Below are 11,872 nucleotides of genomic sequence, written 5' to 3' on the forward strand. Positions count from 1 at the left end.
CCATGCATGTTGTTGAGTAGGGAAGACTAAGTCGACTTGTAGGTGTTGTACAATCTAATCGATTGACTCGGACCCAAACTTTCCTAGGATTGTAAGATATAACCCAACTCAATCCATCACAACAATAATTGCTTGCTTATAATTTGAGAACATGTTTGTATGATCAATTCCCATGAATCCCCTATGACCCCATATACCCTAGTGCTTTTTATCAATTGTTTACAACCCTTTCAATTCATCTTGCTTATTTATTTTCATTGCTATTTAGTTTAGTGACCTTCTACATCAACCCAAATTGTGACACCCCTAAGACACCACTAGTTTCAATAGAAATCTCATTTCAATTCCCGTCCCTTGGGATCCGACCTTTACTTGCCTCTTTACTAATTGTAGAGTTGTTTGTGAAGCTATAAATTGTGTTTTGGTCTAGGTGCTCCTAACGACAAGTTACCGAAAAGATTTAGTCCGACCAATACAATAAAGGAAAATTACAATAATGAAAATTACAATAATTACATCGGGTTTAATGATTTATGTCGAAAATACATCTAAAACGGATAATTTGGAAAAGAAAGAATAAATGAATGAACGAACAGATTATTAGGTGATAATACGAATAATAGTAGATTAAATACGTAATCAAATAAACTAGGTCAAAACAACACGGGAGTTCAGAGACAGAAATCAACCAGGAACAGGCGCAGCAGAGCTGCGTCCTTTGGAAGAGGCGCAGCAGTCGCTGTGTCTGTTCTTTGGCTCAGTTCTGGCTGTGAAGCCGGAATTGCAAGTCGTTAACGTTCGTTGGTTAATTTTAGTGATTGATTAATAATATTTACTCAGATGGAAGTGATTAATAGGTTATTTACATGTGATTAATGGTCATAAAAGCAATAAACACGGATGAAACTAACTAGAATGAATTAATACAAGATTAATGAGATTAATGAGCAAATTTATGAACTAATTAGGTTAAATATGATGAATTAATGATGGACTAATGATGAATATGATAATAAATAGGTAAGAATATATCAAAGGTCGAATTCCAGAAACTCAACATGAATGAATCGAATTTCTACAACCCGGTTTGACTTTAATGACGAAAACCCGCAAATATTGGTTACTTGGGATTTAAGTCGGGAATTAATGAGATGAATTATATGTTAATGATGATGAACAATTTATATGTCAAATTATTATGTTCAGATTGTTATATTAAAACAAAGAACAAACGAAAACAAAAGAAAAACAAACGAATCAACGAAAGACGAAGGAAGAAGAAAGGAAGCAGGAACTGCGGCAGCCTCACGAAGAGGCGCAGTAGGTACTGCGTCCCTTCGAAGAGGCGCAGCAGTTGCTGCGTCCTTTCTCGACGGTTGTCCTCTGATAATCCGTAAAAAGGGTTTTAAACAAAGGGTTTTAGAAATCGGTTTTAATTGTATTTTCGACATAAATCTTACAATATGATTACAACAAATGAATAACAATGAATAAAAGAGAGATTTACGCCCTCAGACTTACATGTTTGACGAAACGAGATGAACTAAGTTAACGATTAGTGATGCTCGACTCGAATGTAGACGAAAGTGCCCTTGTAAGAGGAATTAAAACAGATTGATTAAAGTTGATTATGGTGGAGTTGGTCAAATTGGTCGGTCATGCAAAACGAGGCTGGTACTCAGAAGGATCCGAGCTTACGTGGTCGAAAGTTCAAGCACGTAGACGCCAAAAAGTAAGAACGTAGTCTAGAATGCAAAGGGAGAAGAGAAGGGCGGACACTCGCGTGAGAAATATGTGAGACCGAAGGTCTCTACATATACTAATCACGTGGAGGAAGTAGGGTTTTTCGGAGAAACTTTGGAAGTGAATCTCGAAAAGATATGAAAAGATACGAAAAATACGCAGAAAAGGACTTGGGAAGAGGCGCAGCAGGCGCTGCGTCTCTTGGAAGAGGCGCAGCACCTGCTGCGTCCTTTCCCAAGTGGTTTCCTCCTGCGGAAGAAAGATTTCCGTGTTTAGTTTATGGAATAATTTGGTTTTCCTTAATATTTTGTGTGAATATTATGGGAAATTATTTACCAAAGATTAAAAGATTTATAAAATATGGAATAGAAATATCCGAAACATTCCAGAATATTCCGACTCGGCATTTTAATGGTTGTCCGAAAATGAAGACGGTTTTAGGCCCGAACTCCAAATGTACTCTAATTACTGCCAAAACGACCGTATCGGCACGTAGATGACATTTAAGAGGTAGACATAAATGTTTGAGCGATCACTTGACGATAAACTTACAAACTGTCACAAATCATTCCGCGTACCAAACATGCGGCCCAATCATCACCGGGTGGTTTGCGGGAGGTGCAGAAATGAGGTGTCTAGAAAATCTCAGAATCACACAATAAATAGAGATTTATGCATATACGATTCTAAACATAGCTTCTTCATATTCGATCATTCATCAAAAATTATAATCAAAACAATACTATTATACTTCATACGAAATATTGGCCTTTCCTAATTCAGGAGAAAATAAAATATAAACAAATCATTCAAAAAAAATATTTATCCAAAAAATATTGTGAGTTATAGAATAGTATATTTGATGGAAAACAAAAAAAATGATTTAAAGGCTTGAAAGCATTGGAATTGAAACAATGAATTGGAGAATAAGAATCGGTTTCTAACTAATTACTATTATGCATATTATAACACTATGATAAGATCAAATTGACATGTGCATCGTACTTTAACAATTTGGCTAAGCAATTTGATTTCTGACCTGTTTGACAAAATAAAAATTGAACATAAGTGTTACAAAAGAGACTAAAGTGTAGGAAAGAGTGAATTGAAGGACAATAATGTAACAACATGTCAACAATTTGTTAAATATTTTTGCTACCATTTGATATTTCTAATACACCAATGTAGAAGAAAAAAACCGACAAAAATGAAAGAGTCATCAAAACCAAGAAAAAAATTTGTAAAGAAGATCCATAGCCATTATTTCGAATCTTGTGCATTGTTATTGATATGTGAGTATGTCATCTTCCTGTAATATTAATAGAAACACACGCACATACACACACACACACACAAAAAAAAAATAACTAATAAAATTTTAATTAATTCAAAACATAATAAAAATAAAAAGTAAAACAATTAATTTAGTTCTCATTGTATGGTTTACCTACCAATTTTTTGAATAAAGTTGAAAATTCATTCTCGTGCAATATTAATATAAACACAAAAAAAAGTAACTAATAAGATTCTAATTAATTCAAAACATAATAAAAATAAAAAGTGAAATAATTAATTTAGTCCTTTAACTTACCTTACCTACCATTTTATTGAATAAAGTTGGAAATTCATTCTCCTGCAATATTAATACAAACCCAAAAAATAATAACAAATTAATACAAAACATAAGAAAAATAAAAAACGAAACAATTAGTTTACTTTTCTATGTATACTTTAGATGCTATTTTTTTGAATAAAATTGAAAATTTGGATGAATATAATAGTTATATATATGAAAAATTCTATTACAAATTCTCTCAAAATTTTATGAATGAAAGAAAAATAAAAGAATATGGTATATAAATACGGAGTATATATAGTAATGAAGAAAGAAAAGTTAAAAGGTCATTTCATTAAATAAAGGAAATAATGATTAAATAAATAAGGTAAATAAATAAAAAAATTACGAGAGGAGACCAATGGTTTACATTTTTTTTTCTTTTTTTTTTGTGTTTATACCTTATATTTTCTTAAATTTTTTACCTTAAATTTTTTAATTTTCTTAAATTGGTAATCCATATCACTTTTTTTTTTACCATGTCACATTAAAAGTTGTCACGTCACAATTAAACTTGCAATATCACATTTTTTAAGTTAGCCTTTTAATAAGATTTTATAGATAGAAACTATTATAGGTTTTATAGCCATTATACAACCATAAATTCCAGTATTTTAATTTTATTTTTAATTTATTTTGTGGTATTATTTAATTAGATAATTGATTGTCGAGAAACTCAAGAGGTGAATTAAATAGAAAAAAATGTTAATGAAAATTTTGGGTGTTAACTGTTAAGTAATATAAAGAGTTTTAATCAATTTATTAACATATTATATTATAAAAATTAATTAAATAGGAAAAAATTTTAATTAATTTGGTGGGTGTTAAGTATTATGAAGAGTTTTAATCAATTTATTACCATGTTTAATTAAAAAAATGAATTAAATAGGAAAAAAATGTTAATAAAAATGGCGGGTGGTAAGTAATATGGAGAGTTTTAATTAATAAGTTTTAATTAATTTATTAACATGTTTTATTACAAAAATTTCAATTTTAATTAAAAATTAAAAATTTTATTAACATGTTTTATCAAAAAAATTTCAATTAAAATGTCAATATTATCTATAAATTATGAAATTTTAATGTAAATTTCTAAGGTTCACATAAATTTGGGAAAATAATATATTTAATATACAAAAATCATCTAAGAATATAGACAATATCTTTTAATATTATAGATAAGTGAACTGAATTAATTTATAGATAAATGAATTAAATTAATGTCATGTAATAATAAATTAATGCCGGTTAATGAAATGAGCGGAAAAAGGAGGATTGTCGTTGTCGGTAGGAACAGTGATGATAAGAGACATGGTAATTGGGTATGAATGTGTGTGTGTGTGGCATTTGGGTGATGCGGCTGACATGAGCTTCAAATGTCTGCGTGGCTTTTTGTATCACACGTGGCATTGTCTATGTGAGCTTAATTGGTCATTTGAGGGTAGCCTTTTAATAATATTTATAGATACATGAGAAAATAACGAAATTACGTTAAGTAAGAAAACCTGTATAAGAAAGATCAATTACGATCTATGACAGGGGTAATAATCTCTCTCTCTAATTAAATCCTCCCACCTCTCTCTAAAAAAAAAAGAAAAAACCACAAATCCCCAAATTGATCCGCCGCCTCTCCTTGCCAATCACCTCCCCCATTCTCCCCCTACCCATCGCGGAGATGGGGTCATTCCTTGACCCATCTCCGGTGATTGTTCACACCTTCTCGTTGCGGCGATCCCCTTTGGCTTGACTTCGATCCTTTCTTGTTCAGATCGCTTCTTTCGTCCCGTCTGTCCGGTGTGCTTGGCTGGCGGTTTCGCATGGTTGTTCTGAGGTCGTTCCGTTCCGGGTTCCCCTGTCCTGTCATCGAATGCGTCGCATGCGTTCCGGGGGTGTTTCCCCTCTCCTTAGCCCATTTCCCCACCCCTGGTATGTTCCGGTGTCTTAAACGTCGGTTGTTGTTGTGTCTGGTCGATGAGCATTGTAACACCCCCTCATACCAAGGTGCCTTACCAGGACCACCCTACCATGAAGGTATGTTACTATCTCGGTTGCCCGAGGTTAGTATATATCAAAAGCAACAGTCCAAACACATTTATTAATATACGGTAATTATAAAAGTTACATAGTCTCCAAAATCTAATAAACGAGTTTTCTAAATGGTAACAACTACCAAAACAATAACTAAGACTCGTGGTGGTGACATCTAATCCAACGTGGTGACTCTCCCATGACTGCCCCAAGCTCAATAAATGTATTACCTCTCACAATTTGCTCACCATCCCCGAATGGATCACCGCAGGTTTTACAAAACAACAACGGGGTCAGTACTGTTCAATCAAGATAAGACACACAAATATTGTAACCGGTTGATCATCCTCCATCTCCGATCTCCCGATCTCACATAGTAACCGACTACACACCGAAGTGTACAGCCCTGCCAGATTACCCATCGCAACAGGTAATCCTCGCCGCCAGTGGGTGACCGCAGCCCATCCCCACCTAGTCCAGCTCATCAACGAGCGACTAACAATCCATATCCCTTAATGTGCACATCCTCTCCCGTGACGGGTTCCACGGAGAGCGAACGAGGGTGTGAAGCCACTCCCGCAAGTGACTCCACCACAATCACATATACCACAGCATCACAGCTGTCACAACCGTCACAACACAACCACATCACCACAACACCCATCCTCCGATGATCAGCAGATAACAACCATTATGAAACAAACACAATCTTAATCCATTAACAGTACTGAGTAGGGAAATCCTACCTTTTCGCAATCCGCTACGTTGCAATCAATCATACAAATGCACAACTAGTAACACATCATCACCTACAACAACGATAATCATCAATCAACAACATATGATGACCAAAACCCTGATGACCAAAACCCTAAACCCCCAAATTAACCAAATTAGGGTTTGTTAACTTATAAGAATGACAATAGATGAACAAGGATAAGACACTTACTACGGCGATTGACACGGAATGAGATGCTAGAACCCACAATCGACGACCTTTGACTAGAAATTGATGAAGATGATTAGAGGAGAATGAACGTAGTTTATCTTTTTGGGGAGAAATGATTTTAGAAACTGACGAACGATTATATATAACCTCTAATCATTTTAACCAAAACCGCGGAAATAATACCCGTTAGGCCGGATACTCGGTCGAGTATAGGGTATACTCGGCCGAGTATCCTCTACTCGGTCGAGTATTACCCATACTCGGCCGAGTATTCCTGGGCACAAGCCAAACAGAATACCCCGTCCCCGAAGTTCCAATCCAACCTATAAAACATGGACACCTAACACCAACTCCACTAACCACGCTTACTTGATAACATATCCTTTCGATATTGACTCCATAATATAATCGAATAACCACAATATAATATTGTCAACCTTGTCTCACTTCCATAACACTTAATAGCACTCAATACCAAGACAATCTACAAAAGAAGATTAACCATCAAAACGGAATGTTACATTCTACCACCCTTAAAACGAACTTCGTCCTCGAAGTTTACTCACACTCCTAACATCATACTACTACGAACACCGCCATAACCTGTAATAAAATCAACCACATCACGAATCCATCATTTACTCTACACCAACACACAAACTTCCAATTGCAACCGTATGACCATCAACTCTCTTGTCTCCTCCTACCCTCTTAAGATAAGTGTTACGCCCTCGTAACTCGCTAATACTAGGTCCTTTGCTATGCCTCCCATAAACCTCATTACCACCGCATGTCAACGATCACCCACTATAACCTCAACACCTACAACCATTCCTATGACCATGACTCTCTTTTTTTAACAGTTCTCGTGCCTCAATTATTCGATACTCCCATAACATATATCATAAAATCCTCAGTATAACCACTACTCCATCTCTTCTACATTACCACCAAACGACATTCTTCTATATACATATACACTCATCTCCACAATCTTATCTCACAATCCTCAAGTGTTACACATATTTAAATTAGCTTCTCAAGTTCCTCTCCTTTATTACCACAAACTCACCCTTGACTGAACATCATACTAAGTCCCAAAACTCCGTACTCGCTGCCCCAAGAAAAGGTGTTAAACCACATGTAGTTTCAGTTCAATATCACACATGCTCCACAATTCTCTTGCCACAACTATGTCCACCAATGCCTCATCTAAAACAAGATCAAAAGTACTCTAACAACCTCCCATAACTGTGTCCCACGCACAGATTACTACTATACCATGACCACAACAGAACCATGCCCAACTTTTTTTTTTTTTTTTTTTTCATGTCATATTCTATGAAAACCAACAGAACCATACTCATACCGACACTGGTAAGACACATCGGGAACCAAAACAACGGTTTATATGCCCCGGCCGATACTGACAAGAAACAACAGTAAACAAACAACAATCTATGGTAACACGAAAATATTCGTATCACAACACGAATTACCGTGCTCCGATCACCACTCGAAGCACAACAACCATATCGATAACCATCACAACTTTTACAATCTCGTAACGCTGACTGAATACTACTTCCTAGACCAGAAGACTTTCTTAAAATGTTTCTATCGATCACGACGCAAAGACATAATAGACGGGATCACAAATACCAACCTTATGAATATTATCAATACCATGACTCTTGAGGCCGGAACCTCACACCATTACTTACAGATATCATACATACACATATAACGACTCGTAACTATCACGCCACACCATTACTCGTGAGGCCAGGACCTCACACAAAGCTTTACACACCTCATGAACCCATAATCGAGTTTAAGTAGCCAATCCTGATCACGTAAGTTACCACTTGACAATGACTATGTCTCATCCGTTCTTAACTCAGGTGCCCTTCATAACATATCCTCTCCTACACCCAGCTATCACCACCGACGAACGTAACATATCATCAGTACCCAACTACAAGCGAACACCTCATATATCCACATCTTATACTCCCTCACACCCAAACATACTAATCACCTCCACATGATCAACCTCATTAGAACAACTAACTTCCCTCAAGTAACATCATCCTCAACCACTAGTGACAGTACTATGACACCAACATCCCTCAAGTGACTACTCTCTCACTATCACTTCTTAATATAACAATCCATTTCCTCTCTTTGGTTATCATCCCAAATAACGAACACCATCTCCATCAACAAAATTTTACCTCAACATTCCTTCCAATTTGATCCTTTATCGTATCGTCACCTAACTCAAATATCATATCGTGAAAACACTTTGCCAACTTCATACTCCCTTAATACCTCAAACCCGACGGCCAACATGTTGTCCTGAACTCCTATATAAATATTAACTCACCTTCTCTCATAGTGCTATCGTGCATTTCCATGATTCCTTACTTTCATGCATGTCCCATAACTTTGGTCAACGTTCCCTCACTTACTTCCGTCCAATAATAACGATTAATAATTCATCTCATTCCTTCTCCTACCTAACCCTTTAGTAATATGATTACCTTCTTGTTACTCCACGACACACATTCCATTAATTCATATCAATTTCTTCTCATTTTTTCTTATCACTTATCTCCTTTCATCTCGCTTCTCACACTCCGTTGTCACCAACAAGTCCACCCACCAACGGTTACTCTTCAATTGATTGTATCTCCCTTTCGTATCTCTAGAACCCAAAGTTCACCTCATATCGTTAATTGTCTAAAGAATTACACACTAGGCTCACCTCTAGATATTCCAAATTCCCAAACTTGACCACTATCTACCCATCGCGGCATAACTCGATCTCATTACACATCATTCGTTTTCGTCCCTCTACAACGACCTTTCATCACATATAATCCTAACCGTTTCCCTCCATAAATCCTTACACATCCCAATATGCCACTTGTCGTATCCCTCATCTCAATCTTCAATTCTCACGTTTCTTTAAACTTACATCACTTTTGCCCATATATGTACTTACTTTTATATTACTCAACACACGACTATCTTACTCACCATACCTCACAAAACATGCTTTTTACCTCGATTAACTTATCAATCTTCCCTCTCTTTTGTTTCCACTATCCCTCACGACCACATATAACTCATGTCCTTTCTATCCAACACGTATTCCTTACAAGCGGGCATTCTCCCTATCATAACATTGGGTAACTTACGTATTAAGACCGTCACATATACAAAAGAATGCGTTAAGACTCAAAAAGTACATGTGTACATACCCTGGAACTCAAAACAATATAAGAGCATAGTTACCGACTCAAAAATTAAGGTGAAAATATAGCCACCGACTCAAAATAGCCGCCCACTGAGGTACTCGGTCGAGTACATAGCATACTAGGTCGAGTACAGGATACTCGGTCGAGTAACTATATTACTCGGCCGAGTTTTCGACTCCGTGTTTAACGTAATTATCACAGAGGATTACTCGGCCGAGTATTGGGAATACTCGGCCGAGTAGCTCTTACTCGGTCGAGTATTACTTTACTCGGTCGAGTACCAACACAATTCTCAACATCGTCCAGTTTTCGTAAAACAGTCATATCTCACTCGTTACTTGGTAGTTTTGGACGTGTGACCTATCGTTAGAATCGTAAGACGACAAGCTATCACCTCCAATTGGAATTACAGCAATATCATTTCTAGAACTCGACTTATGACAGTTTTAAGACAACCCTTCCATAATCGATCATCATACAAATCAAATTTCCTAAACCAAAACAATTTGAACATGCATAAGGCAATGACAACAACAAAATATTTCAAGAAACAAGTACATAATTGAACTCTTATCATACCCACATGCAAATTTAAACACAACATTCATATATATATAGACACATGCCCATAATCACATGCTACTACCAACAAACTAAACATTAACATCATCATGATCATATAGACACATCCTACCTCACATTACATATACTCCAATTTCACATTTCGTTAACACAATTAAACAAGATTTTCCATCTATATATGACACGCCACACCCCGTTTCAAAAGCCAAGCAGTAACCACATAACATGCTTCAAGTTTTGTCACACACAACTACGCAATTCCTTTATCATATACCACCATGGTCAGATCCTTTCATTTCATCCAACAACTATACAAAGCTCAAGTTACAAGTATTACACACACATGACTCAAATATACAAAATTTTCCCCCATGTGACCGGCTTGAGATCGTAAGGGCCTTAGTGCGACTCCGGGACGTCTCCCAAGTCTTTGCGGTAGCTCCAAACAACTCTCCCCGGGTTCATTTTATTTAGACTCCCTAAGTTCATTAGGTTCATTTGCTTAGGTGCCGGAATCTTCGGCTCTGATACCACTTTGTAACACCCCCTCATACCAAGGTGCCTTATCAGGACCACCCTACCATGAAGGTATGTTCTATCTCGGTTGCCCGAGGTTAATATATATCAAAAGCAACAGTCCAAACACATTTATTAATGTACGGTAATTATAAAAGTTACATAGTCTCCAAAATCTAATAAACGAGTTTTCTAAATGGTAACAACTACTAGAACAATAACTAAGACTCGTGGTGGTGACATCTAATCCAGCGTGGTGACTCTCCCATGACTGCCCCAAGCTCAATAAATGTATCACCTGTCACAATCTGCTCACCATCCCCGAATGGATCACCGCAGGTTTTACAAAACAACAACGAGGTCAGTACTGTTCAATCAAGATAAGACATACAAGTATTGTAACCGACTGATCATCCTCCATCTCCGATCTCCCGATCACACACAGTAACCGACTACACACCGAAGTGTGTAGCCCTGCCAGATTACCCATCGCAACAGGTAATCCTCGCCGCCAGTGGGTGACCGCAGCCCATCCCCACCTAGTCCAGCTAATCAACGAGCGACTAACAATCCCTGTCCCTTAATGTGCACATCCCCTCCCGTGACGGGTTCCACGGAGGGCGAACGAGGGTGTGAAGCCACTCCCGCAAGTGAGTCCACCACAATCACATATACCACAACATCACAGCTGTCACAACACCACAACCGTCACAACACAACCACATCACCACAACACCCATCCTCCGATGATCAGCAGATAACAACCATTATGAAACAAACACAATCTTAATCCATTAACAGTACTGAGTAGGGAAACCCTACCTTTTCACAATCCGCTACGCTGCAATCAATCATACAAATGCACAACTAGTAACACATCATCACCTACAACAACGATAATCAACAACATATGATGACCAAAACCCTAAACCCCAAATTAACCAAATTAGGGTTTGTTAACTTATAAGAATGACAATAAATGAACAAGGATAAGACACTTACTACGGCGATTGACACGAAATGAGATGCTAGAACCCACAATCGACGACCTTTGACTAGAAATTGATGAAGATGATTAGAGGAGAATGAACGTAGTTTATGTTTTTGGGGAGAAATGATTTTAGAAACTGACGAACGATTATATATAACCTCTAATCATTTTAACCAAAACCG

Source organism: Silene latifolia, chromosome 7 (assembly GCF_048544455.1).
Source record: "Silene latifolia isolate original U9 population chromosome 7, ASM4854445v1, whole genome shotgun sequence".
Taxonomy (NCBI): Eukaryota; Viridiplantae; Streptophyta; class Magnoliopsida; order Caryophyllales; family Caryophyllaceae; genus Silene; species Silene latifolia.